Source organism: Chelonoidis abingdonii, chromosome 19 (genome assembly GCF_003597395.2).
Source record: "Chelonoidis abingdonii isolate Lonesome George chromosome 19, CheloAbing_2.0, whole genome shotgun sequence".
Lineage (NCBI taxonomy): Eukaryota > Metazoa > Chordata > Testudines > Testudinidae > Chelonoidis > Chelonoidis abingdonii.
In genome coordinates, this window is record NC_133787.1 from 27,286,782 (window position 1) to 27,304,151 (window position 17,370).

Consider the following 17,370-nt stretch of genomic DNA (forward strand, 5'->3'; position numbering starts at 1 on the left):
CAGCACCTACTCTCCACTCAGCAGACATGTGTAGAGGCCAGGCTTGGACATAGCTTGGGGCCCCAAGTCCTCACCCTGACTGGCTCATTCATGGGCTGCAGGGTGACTCATTGACTCAGAGTACCGCAATCTGAGGAAGGCAGCTTACATTGCTCTTTCTGGGGTGGAGCCACCACTTGTATCTGTGTTTTTGCCTCACTCACCCTTCTCATGGGATTGGTTCTTCCTGTTTCTTAACTAACGTTTGATTTCCCACTGTGCTTTGGGTTTCAACCAGCACCTGTTTCAGGGGGGTAGGACAGGCTTTTCCCACTAGCTGGACTAGGTGCCCAGTTGTGTGGATTTTGCCTTCCTCAGAGCATGCAGATATTGTAGCATGGAGAGTTATGTCACAGCAGTGAGGGTTAAATAAGGTAGCAAGGAGCCAGAGTTAAAGCGGCAGTCCCAGGAATTGGGTAGTCCCTTGGCTCTGTGTTGCATGGAAAAAATAGGGCTTCAATGGCTGCTGCAGAAGGCACACACATTTAATCTCTCATCTCAGGGGAACTGGGCCCTGTTCAGTCTTGCACTCTGGGTGCATTTTGCAGGAGAGGTGAGAATTCGCTTCCTCTGCCCTTATAGCTGTTTATTAAGAAACTGATTTGATACTTCTGGCTAGTTTTTATAGAAAGGAACTGTCTGGCTGTTCCTGCACTGATTCTGTTATAAAACAGTTAATAAAAATTGCAGCCATAGCTTATACTAAGTTTCAGCGTGTATCTAATTCACTGCAGTGTCTGGCCAGCAGTGCTTTATCTGTTGGACATGGACCACTCAGCCCTTGAGCAAGTTTCCTTGCAGTTAGTAAATAGAACCAATAGTGATGAAGACATGGAGTAAATACAAGTATGTGTCAACAGAGGTAAGAGTATGGTGACTGCAACAATAGCTGTGCCAGGCACTCCTAGAGCTCCTACTAACTAAAACCAACTGAGATATCCTCTGACTGCAACAAGAGTTTAAAGGCGGTAGTTACACCAGCAACTATGCTGCTGCCTTCTTGTTTGCCTACAGAATATGCAGGTCTGGTTCAAGCAGCACACAAATCACTAGCTAAGGTAATTTTATTAGTAGCTTCTGCTTACTTAAGATGGTGCATCATCAATCAGATTCTGTGCATCTGACTCAGCCTCCTTTTTTGCCATTGAGCAGACTTGCATTCTAGTAGCTATAGTGCACATACCACAGGCATAAACTGCTAAATCAGGCCACAAAGCCAAAAACAACTTGCTATATTTTACAAATATATGCACCAGTCATGGAACAGAGGCAGTTACATACAGCAAACAGGTAATCCCCTTTTCCAGAAATCTCAGCCCAGACACAAAAGTATGGTTCCCAGAAAGCTACTCTGCCTTAAGAATTAACTCTAGCTAGAGAGATTAACGTGGAGAGCAAACTCTTCTGCTGCTCATCATATTTTCTCTTAAAGGACATGTACATAACCAAAACTTGTTATAGCCTTTCTTCAAAGGCTAAAAACTTGTTCACTCACTCAGAAAAATAATTGTAAAACTATGGGTAACAGTACCATCAGGTGACTTAATGTAGGCACAGATCTTGCAGGGTATGCATAAAAATGCATATAGCTTGATTTGAGTATTACATTAAACTGTAAACAAGAGTGTGCTGGTATTTTTGGGTTAATTGAGATAAATGGGAACCAATAAGCTTGAAATGTAGAGAAGGTGAGGGCATAAGTGACTGGTCCTTACATGAGCTATATGATGTCCAAATCAATTAGATTCAGTAAGTATATAGAGATTAGTAGCTAGGAAAACATATATAAACTGTGTAGTGTGGGACATGATTCGGAACTGTGGTATCACTGTGTACCTGAACACCCACTGCCTGGGCCTGGCCAGCATGTACAGGGCTGTTACGTGCCTCATAAAATAACCTGAGTGACGAGCTGGAGTTGAACTGAGTTTTTGGATCCCAGAGAACTGGGTGAAGCGTTCTCCCAGAATTGGGAGAGCCGTTTTGGGTAAGCCAAGTGGAAAAGATCTCAAAGGGAATCACAACAATATTAAGTTTGACAGGGAAAAGATAGAAGGGAGTGTGAGATGATGAAGCATATAAGGGAAGTTGAAGGAAAGGAGACAAGAACAGGAGAACAAGGATCAGAACTGTCAGGAGACAAACCATAACAACGAATACTTACAAAGCAACTTAAATAAAGGTGATCTTGAGGGCCACTGGTTAATAAAATAAATAAATAATATAATATAATATTAAAGATCACAGAAAGTAGGTGGCTGCATGGAATGTAATAAAATTTAACACTTTATGGCAGCACATTGTGCAAATCATGACAAGCTGAACATTTCCTTTTAAGGAAATGATTTTTGATATTATGAGCCACAACACTCTGGTTCAAGTCAATGAGAAAAAAAACAACATCTTTCTTGTCTTTCTCTCTCTTTGTAATTGGCATCTCCAAGTTTTACCCGCCTATTTATTTATTAGTTAGTTTTGAGTTATACTTTCAGTTTGGATCTGATCATGCTGTCAACTCTCATTCAAATTTCCTATTGTCTTCAAGGCAAGTTCTAAGTATGAAATCAAGGCAAAATTAGGCTCAAAAGCCTTAGATATTGTTGCTGGTTTCTTTAAAGTTAATATTAGGGCAATTTTAAAATATCTCTTACCATGGAGGGTACAAGAACGTCTGCCTCAGGAAGTATTGTGCTGCTACGTTTGCTGCTGTCCTCGGAGGTACTCAAATCAAATAGACATTGAACGAGCTTCTCCATCCATTGAATCGCATTACTTAGCTACTCAGAAGTTGTTTGTTTCTGCTTGCAGGATATTAATTACCTGCCTCTCTCTGTTGTAGTTTTGAACTCTCAGAGCAAACATTCCACACTCTGACTAGAATATCCAGAACTGAGAAAATACTTCTATTTTTTAAAAAAATAAATAAAATAATCCCAGAAAAAATCCAAAATAAACCATAGTATGGGGGGAAAAAAATCTGACTCTGAAGGAGATAACTAAATAATAATTAAACACCAACTATGGTAAACCTGTTTTTCATTTCTCCACTCATGTCAGTTGAGCTGATCCACTCGCCTCATTTGGGTTTTGTTTAGACTTCTGTGCTGTACAATTCATTTATTTAGACTGAGATTTTCAAATCCTATCCCAGGTACCATTAATTATAATTTTCCTAGGCAGATTTGAAAATTTCAGTCTTAGTTTTTCAAAGAAACCACTCAAGGTTTGCCTGACAGAGCACTCCAAAGCTACCTATCATCTGCTCTGGACAAGATTTTCCAAAGTGACTAGTGAATCTGGGTGCCCAACTTGAGGATGGGTACTCAGCACTTCTTAAAAGTAAACCGTTTTAAGATGTCTCAAGTTGGGTATCCAGAACCGAAGGCACCGAACTCACGAGTCAATTTGGAAAACTTGGCTAATAGTTGTTTAAATTAAATTAAGAATAATGACTCTCATCTATTATACTTAAACCAGTGTTGAATAGGTGACTGCAAAAAATTCTCTACCTGTTTCCACAAGATCTGAAGAAAATTAACTCTAATTATATAAAATGAGACTGTAGCTGTACTGATTGTTTAATGTGCTGATACTTCAGGAAAACACATCTGCTCAACATATTGCACATTAAAAAGAAAGTCACTGCTCTTGTACAGGAGTAATGGCATATTGTGGTTAAAGGAAGCAACAACACAGGTGCATTCACAATCAAAGATCTTCTTGTTGAAGTCAGTGACAACTTTTATTAAATATAAAGGCAGTGTCAAATTAGTAAGCACTCTTGATTAATAGGATTTGTGACGTCTTTTTTTACGATTTCCCACACTCAACCACAACCAAGCGCCTGGTCAACCTTCAACCAATGGCACATAGGGAATGGGCAAAAAATCCAATTGAGACATAAGATATATTGATGACAATGCTTATTTTGTCACTATTATCTTACAATTTGGCACTCCCCTTATTATCCCCTAATCTCATTGGCTCCAAAGTAAAATGCAAAGATACTTTGACCTACCATTCAAATATTTTTCTTTGCACAGCTTAAAATTTCCAAATGATGTTCCTATTAATGTAAACTAGAATGGGATGATGTAAGTAATTACAAAATGCTCTCTTCTTTATGGATGTCTCATTCAGCCCTTCAATATTAATGAATTCAGAAGAAAAATTTGAACCTACATATGGTGGAAAAGTGGTGGCATCAGTTTGCCCCCTTAAAGATGAATCAGACTACACTGAGAATTTACATCAGCATAGCTACAACTCTCGGGGGTATGAAAATCCACATGCCTGAGAGACGAAGCTATGCCAGCCTCGTTGTAGACAGCGTGAGGTTAATGGAAGAATTCGACCTACCTCTGCCTAGCTAGGAGGTGGATTATCTATGCTGACAAAAGAACCCCTCCCGTCTGCATAGGTAGTGTCTACACTGAAGCACCATTGCCTTTTCTATGGTTGTTCTTGTTTCAGTAGATGCATTAACTAACAATAAATACATGTACAGTGAAAAGAAAATTTCACATTATTATTTGTACATTATCAAATTATTCTTGTATGTGTCTAAGTCATGTTAGTAATGGTATTTACTGAACAATGATCATTCATACATTTGTCTTACTAATCACTGATGCTACTATTAAGGATACTCTTGGGCATTATATTTCCCCTGCCCTTAATCTGCTTTTATTATTTAAAAAAAGCTGACATGCTTTACTTTTCTAAGTGCTGCTGATAAGGCAGTTTGATTAGCCTTTAATCTACCATGCTGTTCTCTCCCATTAAGGTACGTGAACAGTCTAATCATTTTTTTCATTCCTCTTAAAACAGATGATGCAAATAAAAGAAATCCATGAATTTATGCTTAAAAAGACCTTATATTTTATGGTGTGCCCCACAGAAATTCTTATTAACTTCATTGAATATACTAGGACATTCATATTACTTCCCTGCAACTCTAACATACAATTGCCTTCATTATCAATTTGCAATTTGTTCTTATTAAAACCTGTAAGCACTGCATCTTTCTGGTGACAGTTTTATATACTCTGTAGAGTGACTAGGATGGAAATCATGTATAAAGTAATAATACCATATGGGAAGTGTAACATGCCTTTATGAATTGATTCACGTTGAACTACATTTTCTTGATTATGGGTGCTTTTGTGCTTGACAACACCAACTTGAACAGAGCTATGCCATCAAAGGGTCTTGAGTAATATATTTATAATTCTAGAGCTAAGAACTCTGTTAAAAAATTAGCCAATGTGTTTGAAACTACTAAGAGCTAGAAAGTACCTTTAAAGCACAGAGCAGAGTACGGGTTGTGAAGAGCTGTACCTCCTCATGGGGAGCACTGTGACACATTCTACGTCATTACGGGGTGCAACCCTGCTCCATGCTCCAGTCCCACTTAGTGGACTGGGGAGGGGACATTGTAGGGCACAGCAGATCGATGGCTCTGCCTCCTTTCCATCTCCTTTGGAACAATGTCCACCTCCAGGGCCATAGGGGCAGAACAGTCCTTTCTGTTCTGATGTTAGAGGCTGCAATTCTGTCTGCGTTCACCTCTCCTACACAACTGCATGAAAGCCACACACAATCAATTTCTTTAACACTACATATTATGTAAGTGCCTCAAAACCAAAGTCTGCAAATTGCTAAATGGTACATGGATGTAGCAGTATTTAAAAAAAACCACCACCAACAACAGTATTTCTAATCCCATTACAATTTATTTAGCAGTTAGGACCTAAACTTGAGCTTCATTTGGTGAATAATTTAGCACTAACAATGCTGGAGACAAAATGGTAATGTATAATACACAGACAAAAGACAATTGGCCAAATTCACTGGAATTCCATGAGTACCGGGGGTGAATTTGGACTACTGTTTATTTCTTCAGATGAAATGAGGAATTAATGCTACACCCACTGAAGTCAATGGGAGCTCTTCCATTGACTTTAATGGATGAAGGACACGGCACTAAAGGATAAATTTTGTAAACCACTATTTCTAAGTGAACGACTGCTACAAAGGGTGCTGATCTGAATAGTCTACTGTATGGAATATGATCCATGTTTTTGTATCTCCAGAAGTATACAATTATGTGTATTTTTAATCAGAGGATAAAAGGTTGTATTAACAAGGAACATGTGTATTGTTTTTAAATATCCATAACATACCTAGTGTAGTTTGGAGATTCAACGTGTAGTTAAAGAGATAATAAATATAGGTGACAAGTATGCAGCCTCAATCCTGAATTTCTTACTTATATTTTTCTCAGTCCTTACCAAGTGAAATGACTAACTGTAGTCATACAAGTGCAATTGAGATCAGAACATGACCCAAATAAGCATTTTCATGACTAAGGATTAAATAAGAACCTCAGGGTTTGGTTTCTTCTTTAACATAACACTGTGTATACAGAATATACACAATAGGGAACAATTCAAAAAATTTTGGTGATGGATGGTGTAGATTAACTTGAAATTCTCATTGATCTTTTCCATATCAAATTTCTATTAATCTATTACCAGCATCTTTGTAACTGAAGCAATAGGACCCTCTTTTCAACTCTTATCTTGAACCGAAATTCATCCTTTAAATAGAAAAAATATTACAAATTATGCATCTAAAAGATTCTACCAGTCAATCAGTTTGTAAACAATTTTGAATTAGGAATGATTTACTTCTCAGGAGTTATTATAGCATCAAACAAATTACTTGTATCAAATGACCATTAATTTAAATATTTAGTTAAAATAACTAATATTTGAAGTGCACATCACATCTACCAACTACCAAGACTAGCCAAAGGGTTGGCTAACTATTCAAATATAATGAAAGATAGAACATTGTATGGTGACGTAAAAAAGAAATGCAAGCAAGAAATGAACAACAATGAGCATAGTGAAACTGGAAGACAGTGTATGGACAGTGACCATAAAAATCCTGGCTTAGTCCATATGAATAAGTGTGTATGGGAGCATCACATAGGACCTAGTTCTGAAACTTATTTACATAATATTAGTGTACTGACTCCATTGTGAACTCCACAGGTAGTCTGACGGAAACCAGTATCATAAAGTATTGGTAACGCCCAGGGTGGAAGGAGACTTGCATAATCAGGCCTCTGGTTTAATATTAGATTCTGTGAATATGTCTTGGTCACTGATAGTTCTGTTATCAGCTACCTTAGAGTAAAGAGGATACAGAAATCGGATGTCAGGTATTTATTCTCCCTTAACTAAATAAAGAGAAAGAATGTGAAAATATAGAATAAGAGCATAGTTCCCACTGAGATTAATAAAACATGAATAACTCACTCCATGTATCCCTTAAATTATTTGTAATATGGAGATAATGAGCCAAAGACTGAAAAATATAGAGATAAAGAATATATAGCTCATAGGGAAAAAATATCTTCTCAGATCTACTATGTAATCAGAACTTAGAAACTTACTTGTATAAAATTGTGATGCCCCCTGAAACGTTCAGCCAATTGGATTTCTCAATTATCTGAATATTTTGACACTTTTTTAAAAATGAGAGTTGTCCTCATTAGATATAGTACAAAAAGTAAAAAGTTGTTCAATTCTCACTTTTGGGGGGAGACTTAAAATAATTATTTAAAAATGGAAAAATAGCTTTAGAAATATGGGAAAGAAGAGACATTATAAAAATACTCCAGATAATGCCTGTTTTTATGTGAATACATCACATGCTCCATCTGGACAAGATTTTTCACCTTACAATTCTCTCTCTCTGTTCAATCTTCTCATGCCACAAACCTCTAACAGGTAAAGGGAAGTGTGGGAGCATTTGGAAATATATAAATTAAGTTATTGTTTTGTCAAATGGTTTTAATTAAGGAATGTTACATAGAGAGCTGAACAATAAACAAGCACTGCTATGAAATATGAGAAAAACACATTAATGTTTGTTAAGCACTTTGAGATCCCCAGATCCAAGGCTACATATTAATTGCCGAGTATTGTTGTTATTGCCATCATACACCTCTAGCATTTTCTTTCTCTTAGTGGCTAGAACTGAAATGACTACTTGGATTGGATTGGTGCCTCTGTATAGCTCCCAAATACTTTCTTTACATGAAGGAACTCCCTGTTTTAAACTTCTATCTTGTTTTTGCCACTTTTGCAAAAATATGAAAACTTCAGCAAGCCCTTATTGATTGATCTGTTGCTAAGACAGCTACTTTTGTGTGGCATAATGCAGCTACCTGTGACCCTCTCCTGATTAAATTTTCAAAAGCCAAAGTTAAGGCAATCTCTTCTGAGGTCTCTTGATGGTGGAACAACCTATTAGAGGTGACAAGGCTGAGTTCAAACGACCATTTTCAGAGCACTTTTCTCTCCTGCAGTAACTGACTATTACAAACAGCAAAAACCCAGTAAACCAAAACTGGCAGATATGTGATGGATGAAGGGCAGGACCCACTAAAACAGTCTGAATGTTAAGTCTGGTAGCAGAGACTCAAATGCTATGAGAAAAAGAGTTATGAGCATCACAAAAGCCACATAGCTAGATCAGGTAGATTGATTCCTGGAAGAAACACTTGCAGGAGAGTTTGTCTGTAAATAGTTTCTAAGATGACTGACTGGTTCAAATGCTGGTCAGATTGTCAAACTCCTTTAAGTATTTAATATTGTGCCATGGCTACTTTGCTGGCATGGTTCTGAATACAAATTTGGTTTAATAAAATGTGTTTTTGTATCAGTTCACCACCATGTAGCAAGATTTTAATTTCTTGTTTGTTGTGCAGGAAATCATGACAGTTTTGCTACCTTTGTTATTGGTTTCCCTCCTTTTATGATGTCATTAACAATGCCTCTTTTTTTGGGCTGCTAATATTCCTTTTGCTTTTCTCAATAAGTCAACCTCTAATTATGATTTTAGAACCGTCTTTAAGAAATCATTTAATTTATATAAATTTGCACCTTTTTTTCTCTCTGTCTTATACAGCTAAGAACTCTGCAACTAATTTTTTTTACATCATTCTGCCTCACCAGGAGTTTCTTCTCAGTCTCCCCTTTTTTTTTTTAACATTATTAAATATTTTGTCCTCAGGTTTTAAAAAAATATCTTGTTCTTATAGTTTGACTAGTTAGCATATTATAGGTATGTCTACCCTTCAAGCTGGAAGTGCGATTCCAAGCTCAAGGAGACATACAAACACTAGCTCCGATTGAGCTAATATGCTAAAAATGGAAGGATAGCTATGGTTGTGCAAGTGGTGGGAGGGGCTAGCCTCCCTGAGAATGATCCCATTTGAGGCACATAGTGGGGTTGCTAGCCTCTCCTGCAGCTCGTGCCACCATGGGTACACTTCTATTTTTGAGCAAGCTAGCTTAATCAGACATAGTGTGGGTACATCTCCTTGAGCTAGAAATCACTCTCAGTACAAAGTACATGCCAATTTCTATCTATTTTCCTCCTGTGTCCCCAATGTGGTCCAAAAATCTCTTATACTTATTAAAGGACAAATTTCTCCTTTTATATGCACTAGGAACCTGTCTGAAATCTTCTACTCTCCCTACTGGCCAAATCTTGGTCCTGTTGAACTCAAAGGAAAAAAAAAATCTTATTAACTTCTTTGATACCATGATTTGGGGCTTTATATGAACAAAAAGAGAAACTCCCATTTATGTTAAAGGGAATTATGTGAATAATGGTGGAGCAGAGCCTCAGACCATGCATCTACATGGACTGGGAGCAAACCATTTGCCTTACGTGTTTTCGGAAGTCTTTCCCACCAAGAACAGTTGATCAACAGTGCTGGCTTCACTTCATAACATCTGCTGGGGTATGGCATATTATATGGCAGTTTTGTGAAAACTTTATCACTGAGAGCTGGATATGCTTCCTGCAGCCCCTCCCATTGGCTATGTCCCCCACTGCTGCTCTAGGCAGTTTGGAAGACCTCTCTATTGCTCTTTTCTAGGGCGCGGTGAGGCAGGGCCACTAGGTATCAAGCAGGGGCTGTCCAGACCTAGACCACTGCATTAGAGTGATGCACAATGTGCTTTTTTATTGCTGATGGACCATGTTGTTACTGAAACTAGTATGGAATTTTCCACATGACATTTTTGCTTTTGACTACAATTTTTAATTTTCTCTTTAGAAAATCAAAATGAAATATTTCATTTTGGGTCAGTTCAATCTGAGTTGGAACATTCTGAATCAGTTAATTGCATTTCCATATGGCACACTGTAGTTCCGTGCCCTATTTCTTCAAATAGCCTTGACTCCTGAAGGTCTACATTTCCCATAATGCAATATGGATTTTCCTCTACATGGGTGCATGACCGTGGGTACATTATGAGAGATGTAGTCTGCCCAGGAAACTCATTTGCTATCTCTTTAAAGCTCCAGGTTGAAAAAGATGCCTGACACACACAAATGCAACAGAGTAAGAATGCATTATGTGCACTATCTCACTAAGGGCCTAATCCAACCCACACCGAAATCATATGACATCTTCCTGCTAGGGAAGTGAGAGTAATTCCCTCCCCATACCCATCTAATCCTTGGATTTTCAGAAAGATTCATTTTGAACACCAGTGCTAGCATTTTATATGATATGTATCCTTGTCCAATAGGAACTGAATCAAGACCACCAACTGATTTCACATAAGCCACAAACCAGTCTTCAGATGATTGCTGGAACTTTAAATAATACAGCTGGAATTGGATGAACCAGCCATTATTTAAGACCAAATTCTCTCTCCTGTACACAGCTCCAGTAAATGGATTTGAACACATCAATCAATACCACCACTCCACATTCCTCCTTGTGTTGAGGTCTGGCTAGGAGATCAGCATAGTCTCAGATTCACTTTCCATATGCTGCCAGTATGCTCCTCTTAGCACTTGCTTCCACTGTGTTCAGGGCTTTCCATGGTCCTTACTTGGGCTGGAAGATTTGGCCCTCTCTATTATATGCATGGAAATGAAATCCTCCAAAGGTTCTATATGCCATAGCATAGTTCCTTTGTAAGACTTCATCACTTACCCCATTCCTTTGTGTATCAGATGTAGACTACATTAAATAAAGAATAGAGTGAGATCCATTTATAACATTTGATATGTGACTATATTATTTTTAAGCACAAGACAGCAAAGAACCAGCACCAGTATAAGAGAAGGACTGTAAAGTACTTTTACAACAAAAGATATTAAGCTCAGAGACATTGTGTTCTCAAAAGGTGGTTTTAAACACTCATAGATCTTTTATAAAATGGTTCATCTTAATATATTCCACACAAAGTTCAGTGGTGAAATTTACTAACTTTTCTTCATCTTTCTCATTCTCCTCCTATCATGTTTCACTTTAGTTTTACTAACAAAAAGAAGGCAGAACTGTCCAAATTCTGTAACATGGCTAGAATTATTTTAAGTCAGGTCTCAGGCTTGCTTTATGCCTTTCTAATACCATCTGCTATTTATATTGTTTTGTGCTATATCTTATTCTGTTAATTAGAAACAGTGACAGTTAGGTTGTTGCTAATTAGAAACACTGTCAGTTAGATGGTATTTTTCTTGTACTGTGCAACGGCTTATGGACTTTTGTGGTACATCTCACTATTTTTTAAACTGTCAAAAGAGGTATTAAACAATACTGTTATTTTCCATCTGTCAGGCACTGTAGACCTAAAAAGGGACCATTTGCCATTTAAAGCAAATACTCATCAATTAAATGAAATGCTTGTCAGTTATATGTCTTCTATAGAAGGATGGGGAAGAAATGAAAATGGTATTTCCATTCTCTAGGAACTGTGGTTCCTGTGTGTTTCTGCTGGATCTCTGAGGAGTCTTCCATGAACACGGCTATTCACATGATGTTGACCCTCCCTCCAGGAAAGGAAAAGAAGTCTTTAGAGCCTGTCAGCTCTGCCCCTTGAAAGACCAATGTAGAGTGGTAGGAAAAACTCCTCTTCCGAGCTAGCCATGTTCCTTCTCTGATAGGGCTAGGTAGTTCTCCCACACAAGAACGGCCACACTAGGTTAGAACAATGGTACATCTATCCCAGTATCCTGCCTTCCAGTAGCAGTCAATGGCAGGTGCTTCACAGGGAATGAACAGAACAGGCAATCATCAAGTGATCCAGCCCCTATCATCCACTCCTAGGTTCTGGCAGTCAGAGGTAGAAACACTCAGAGCATGGGGTTACATCCCTGACCATCTTGGTTAATAACCATTGATGGCCCTATCCTCCACAACCTCTTTAGGCCAATATTTTATCCTGACTTAGACCCCACATAACCCAATTGCCATCAATGAGTTTGTACAGGGCATAATGTTCACCTCATTATTATTATTTGAATACATACAACCAAATAGTTTCACAAATAACCTGGGCCAAATTCTGTTCAGATATACCAATGCAGCTATACTGAAGTTACTGGAGGTACTATAGATTTACAGCAGTACAACCAAGAACAGAATTTAGACCTGTTTTCTCAAGTATGTATACAGCTAGAAGATTATTCAGGTCAGATTCTGCAAGTCCTAAAATGTTCAAGACTCCCACTGACTTCAGCGTTAAGCACACATTAAAGCTGCTGAATTGGGCTCCAATCACTTAATATAAAATACAGTCCTGGAGACTTAAAATTGTTCCTGACCTGCTTGGTGAAAGCCTTTGAATAAGTCTGAGTTACCATAAGAGAAAAAAAAAAACCTCTGCCCTCTTGCAGAACAGATGGAGTCCTACAGTTTAAAGACTCTGTGTTACTTCCTATTGTAGAGGTACAACATCAGTTATGGCTCTATTGTATCATTCATAAACCATTGCTGCTCCAGAGAAATAAAAGTAAAGAATTTGAAAAGTCCAGCAGCACAGACTTCTGAATTTTCTGACAGATAACTTTTTGCATAGCTGTTGATTTGTATTTCTTTTCCTGTTTAATTTTAATAATCTTGCAAGGCTTGTTACACTACATAGAAGATAGAAACAGAGGACCAAATATGCTCAACTTTCCTACACAAGAAGAGAAGAAAACAGACAGGTTTGGCTTATGTAAGATGAATTTTACCTTGACTTAAGACTTCAGGATTGAGCTCTGTGATCTTACTGTTCAAACACACACAAACTATTTAGCAAAATTGTGCTCTCTGTTACACTGGGGTAAATCTGAAGTAATTCCATTAGTCAGTATTCAGAATTTTCCTTTTTGTCCAGAGTGGCAGTATGCAGTAGCTATTTTTTCAGTTTCGATTTCTTCTATATTTTTAAAATATATTCCGTATTGGTGTTTTCCATTCCTGCTATATTGTTTTGAACTACAAAAGCAAATTGCAGAAGAATGTACTTTTTTTTTCACTCCTTGACACTGTGGTGGGCTTGGCATTGCACTGCCCCTTTGCGGCAGTGGTGGAATGGGATGGTGGAACCTTGCCGCTCCCAAGTTCATGTGCTTGCCTCTCTGTGGGTGGCCTAATAGCCTCCCTCCATGCAATCATAGAATATGAAGGTTGGAAGGGACCTCAGGAGGTCATCTAGTCCAACCCCCTGCTCAAAGCAAGACCAATCCCCAGACAGAGTTTTACCCCTGTTCCCTAAATGGTCCTCTCAAGGATTGAACTCATAAACCTGGGTTTAGCAGGCCACTGCTCAAACTACTGAACTATCTCTCCCCCAAAAAACTTGGTTGGATGCCACAAAGTAAGTGGCAATGCCTTAACTGAATGCATGTTGTAAAGGTCACTAGGACCTCTTCCATCCTTACCAAGGGGAGTGCTAACCTTCTCTCCTTTAATACAACACCTTGGGTCAGGGTAGTGTGTCCTAATGGCCAGAGTCCATATAAATCACTCCCAGCGTTGGAGCAGTGCGCCCAATGGCCAGAGTTCATATTTAAATCACCCCAAGTGTCAGGGCAGTGTGGTCAAATGGCCAGGGTCCATATAATCACCCCTTTCAGGCAGGATAGCATGGCCTAGAGGCCAGAGACCATATGATTCCTATAGCCTGAGAGGCTGGGCGGAGGGGACCTGGCCCTGCCCTCTCCACCAAGCCCCGACCCAGGGCCCTGGTAGCAGCAAGTTCCCCTTGTCACCGGCTCGGCAGGGATCCACCTGAAACACGCCGAGCCTCTGTGCAGCTCTAATGCCGTTTTCCTCTAAAGTTCCCTTGGGTCACTTCCTACCATAACCTCCAGGTTCTCTGATTCGAAGGGCTCCTCTGGTCTGTTTCCCTCCTGTGACGTACTCCATCTGCGCATCAGGGTGCGTCCTGGCTTAGTTGGCCTCCAGATCCCAGAGCGCAGGATATTCCTCCTCGGGAGCTAACAGCGTGCCTCCTTACCCCTGGCAGTCAGCCCCCACTGATCAGCTCTGCAGGCTTTTATTTCTGTTCTCCAGTTGGAGCATGTCCAGAAGAGCCTCAGGGGAGTGGCTTCCTCTGCTAGAAAGGAAGGGTTAACTCCTGCAGTACCAGTGTGGGGCCACTCTGCTCTGTCACAGACATATTCACTATATTTTTTTTAAAATGAATTGCACACATTTTTTAAACTCATAGGAAGTGTGTGGTAGAGCAGGCACATGAACTCAGGTATTCCAAGTGTTAGGTTAGTGTTGCAAGTATTGAACTATCTTTCTCCTTAATGTACACTTTATAAATTGCTATTTATGACTTCAAGCATTAATTTTCCACATTGAAATGGTTATTCTCATAATCTTGCATTCTTTGCTCATGCAAGTCGTACAGAAGTCAGTACAAGTTTTGCTTCATTAAGGAATGCATACCCATGCCAAAAATATACCAGATTTAATTTCCATTGATTTCAGCCTTTTATTTGTCCAAAGAACAGAACAGCAGAAAAGTGACCAAGATGGCCTCAGTCCTCTTTTGGAGGAACCATCTCAAGGGGAGAAACAGCAATTCAGTCTTTAAACCATTTAATCTTTGACTGTTAACTGTGGTGCTATTTTTTTATGTTGTTTAACATAGAAAGTGAATTGAAACCACCAACCTTCTGCATAGGCCGTTGAGCACCCATGAGGCCAATAACTCACTCACTACTGTCCTCTGATAGATACACCTCTACCCTGATATAATGCTGTCCTTGGGAACCAAAAAATCTTACTGTGTTATAGGTGCAACTGCGTTATATCGAACTTGCTTTGATCCACCAGAGTGTGCAGCCCCGCCTCCCCGGAGCACTGCTTTACACCCAAAATCGTGTTTTATTGGGTCATGTTGTATCGGGATAGAGGTGTACTGTGACACAGAGATGCAGAACTCTGAGCCCCATAAGTAAATTATACATATTTTGTACAGAAACTAGTTTCTGTCTGTGTACACACAAACACACACATGCATTTCAATTTAAGGAAAAGAAAGAAAGAAACTGGGGGGAGGGGAAATCTAAGAAAAAACTACAAGTGTTTGGGAAAGTAACAGGCTGGTACATTCTGAGTGACATCATGCACAGCAACACTGAACTGCAAGTCAGAGTGGGGAAAGGTTGAGTGGCTGAGTGAAGTGGAGGAAGAGAACTGAGCTGCTTCAGGGGTAGGGGATGAGGAGAAAGAGTGCAAATATAACTGAGATGACAGTCAAAAGGGAACAGCCTGGGCCTAGCTGATATATGCTACAACAGCAATGCCTTGGTAAAATGGGTTAACCCAGAGAGAAGTGTCCTGCTTAGAATGCTTATGGTTGAGCTTGAGTGTGAAAGTATAGTGTTTTACATGTATTAAAAAGATTACATAGATTACATTGAAAAGATCCCAGTATTTACTTTCATTTACAGTAAAACTACAGCCCATAAGACAATGACAATTGGACAGAAAAGAAATGACAATGGTGCTGCTGTTTCTAAACTGATTTGTTTTGATAGAAAACTGTTTACCCTGGTTGGATAATCTTCTTTATGGTCATGTTTGAACTAAAGTCACTAATTTGAAGTGACATAACATTAAGGTCTAATTCAAGCCAGTGCCATTAAAGAGCAGAGCTGGACAATCTGAAAAAAAGATTGTTTGAAAGAGGTTTAGTGATGAGTGACCCTACCTCAGCAAATTTAGGAGAGAAATTGATCTAGTTTAAAAATAAATTGACTTTCACGGCTCTGTATGATACAAACCAAAGAGACTATGTGGTAAATGTGTATTCTGCTGGTGCGCCAGTTTAATCATGCAACTAGTATTGTAAATAATATTTGTTTTGTTTATTTTCTTGGATCGGAGCAATTTCAGCCTTTACCAATATATGCACTTCAATGTAACCTGCTGAGATCCTCAAGCTCCTTGCTAGTAATAGAACTGTTACCCTGGACACCAAAAAGAGTCCCTTCATTTTTTCTGGAAACTTATCCCTTAAATCTATTTGTCAAGGTTTTTTCCCCACTTTGAACTTTAGACCCCTTGGGTCTTAAAACAAGGAGAAATTAACCATCCCCCTCCTTTTCCCCTCAGACTCTCCCCTACCTGGGTTGCCTTGAGAGGCTTACACATATCCAAACTCCTTGGATCTTAAAACAAAGAGGAATTAACCATCCCCCCTCCTTTCCCTCCACCAATCCCTAGTCAGTTCAGACTCAATCCTTTGATTTTTCCTTGTTTTTGAAAATCCAAATCAGCGTTCTTAAAGAGAATAAAGAAGCTTTAATAAAGAAAGAAAAGTAGAAATTAGCTCTGTAACAATCAGGATGGAAAGAATACTTTACAGACAGGTACTCAGAATCATATAACTAAGGGACCCCGCCCCCAGGCCTGAGATTCAAAGTTACAGCAAAAATCCTATCCAGCAAAAACACCATTTACATAGTTGAGGAAAAAACCATACGACTAGATCCACCTGCCTGGCTATTCACTGCCTATTGTGAGACATGAAATGACGAATCTCAGAAAAGATTGGAAAGCCTGGGTACGTCTGGTACCCATTAAGTCCATCAAGAGCGTAACACTCAAGAGCGAACAATGAACAAAAAAAAAAAAAAAAGCAAAAACAAAGACTTCCCTCCACCAAGATTTGAAAGTATCTTGTCCCTCTATTGGTCCTCTGGTCAGGTGTCAGCCAGGTTCACTGAGCTTCTTAACCCCTTACAGGTGAAAGAGATATTAACCCTTAACTATCTGTTTATGACACTATTATTTGTAAATAGTAATTTCCTATCAACTGCCTTGGGCTAATTAAGCATTTAGAGTAGTAACCATGTTCCCCAATCAGTCAACTTCTTTAGGCCCAGGAATTCTTGACTGTGGCATTTCTTAACTTTTGAGTACTTTACTTTGCAACTTTAATAATGTTCTTTTAACATAGTTTTTGTATGTTTATATAATATATACATTGCTGTTCCTTC

At 38.9% G+C, this 17,370-nt stretch overlaps 1 non-coding gene across 1 annotated transcript; it reads right to left on the reverse strand.

Moving 5' to 3' along the window:
• Positions 1 to 13,701: 13,701 nt before the first annotated feature.
• Positions 13,702 to 13,829, reverse strand: LOC116817731 (U6atac minor spliceosomal RNA). The gene has a single exon (XR_004371997.1). It is a non-coding gene; the product is annotated as a U6atac minor spliceosomal RNA (small nuclear RNA).
• Positions 13,830 to 17,370: the final 3,541 nt, after the last annotated feature.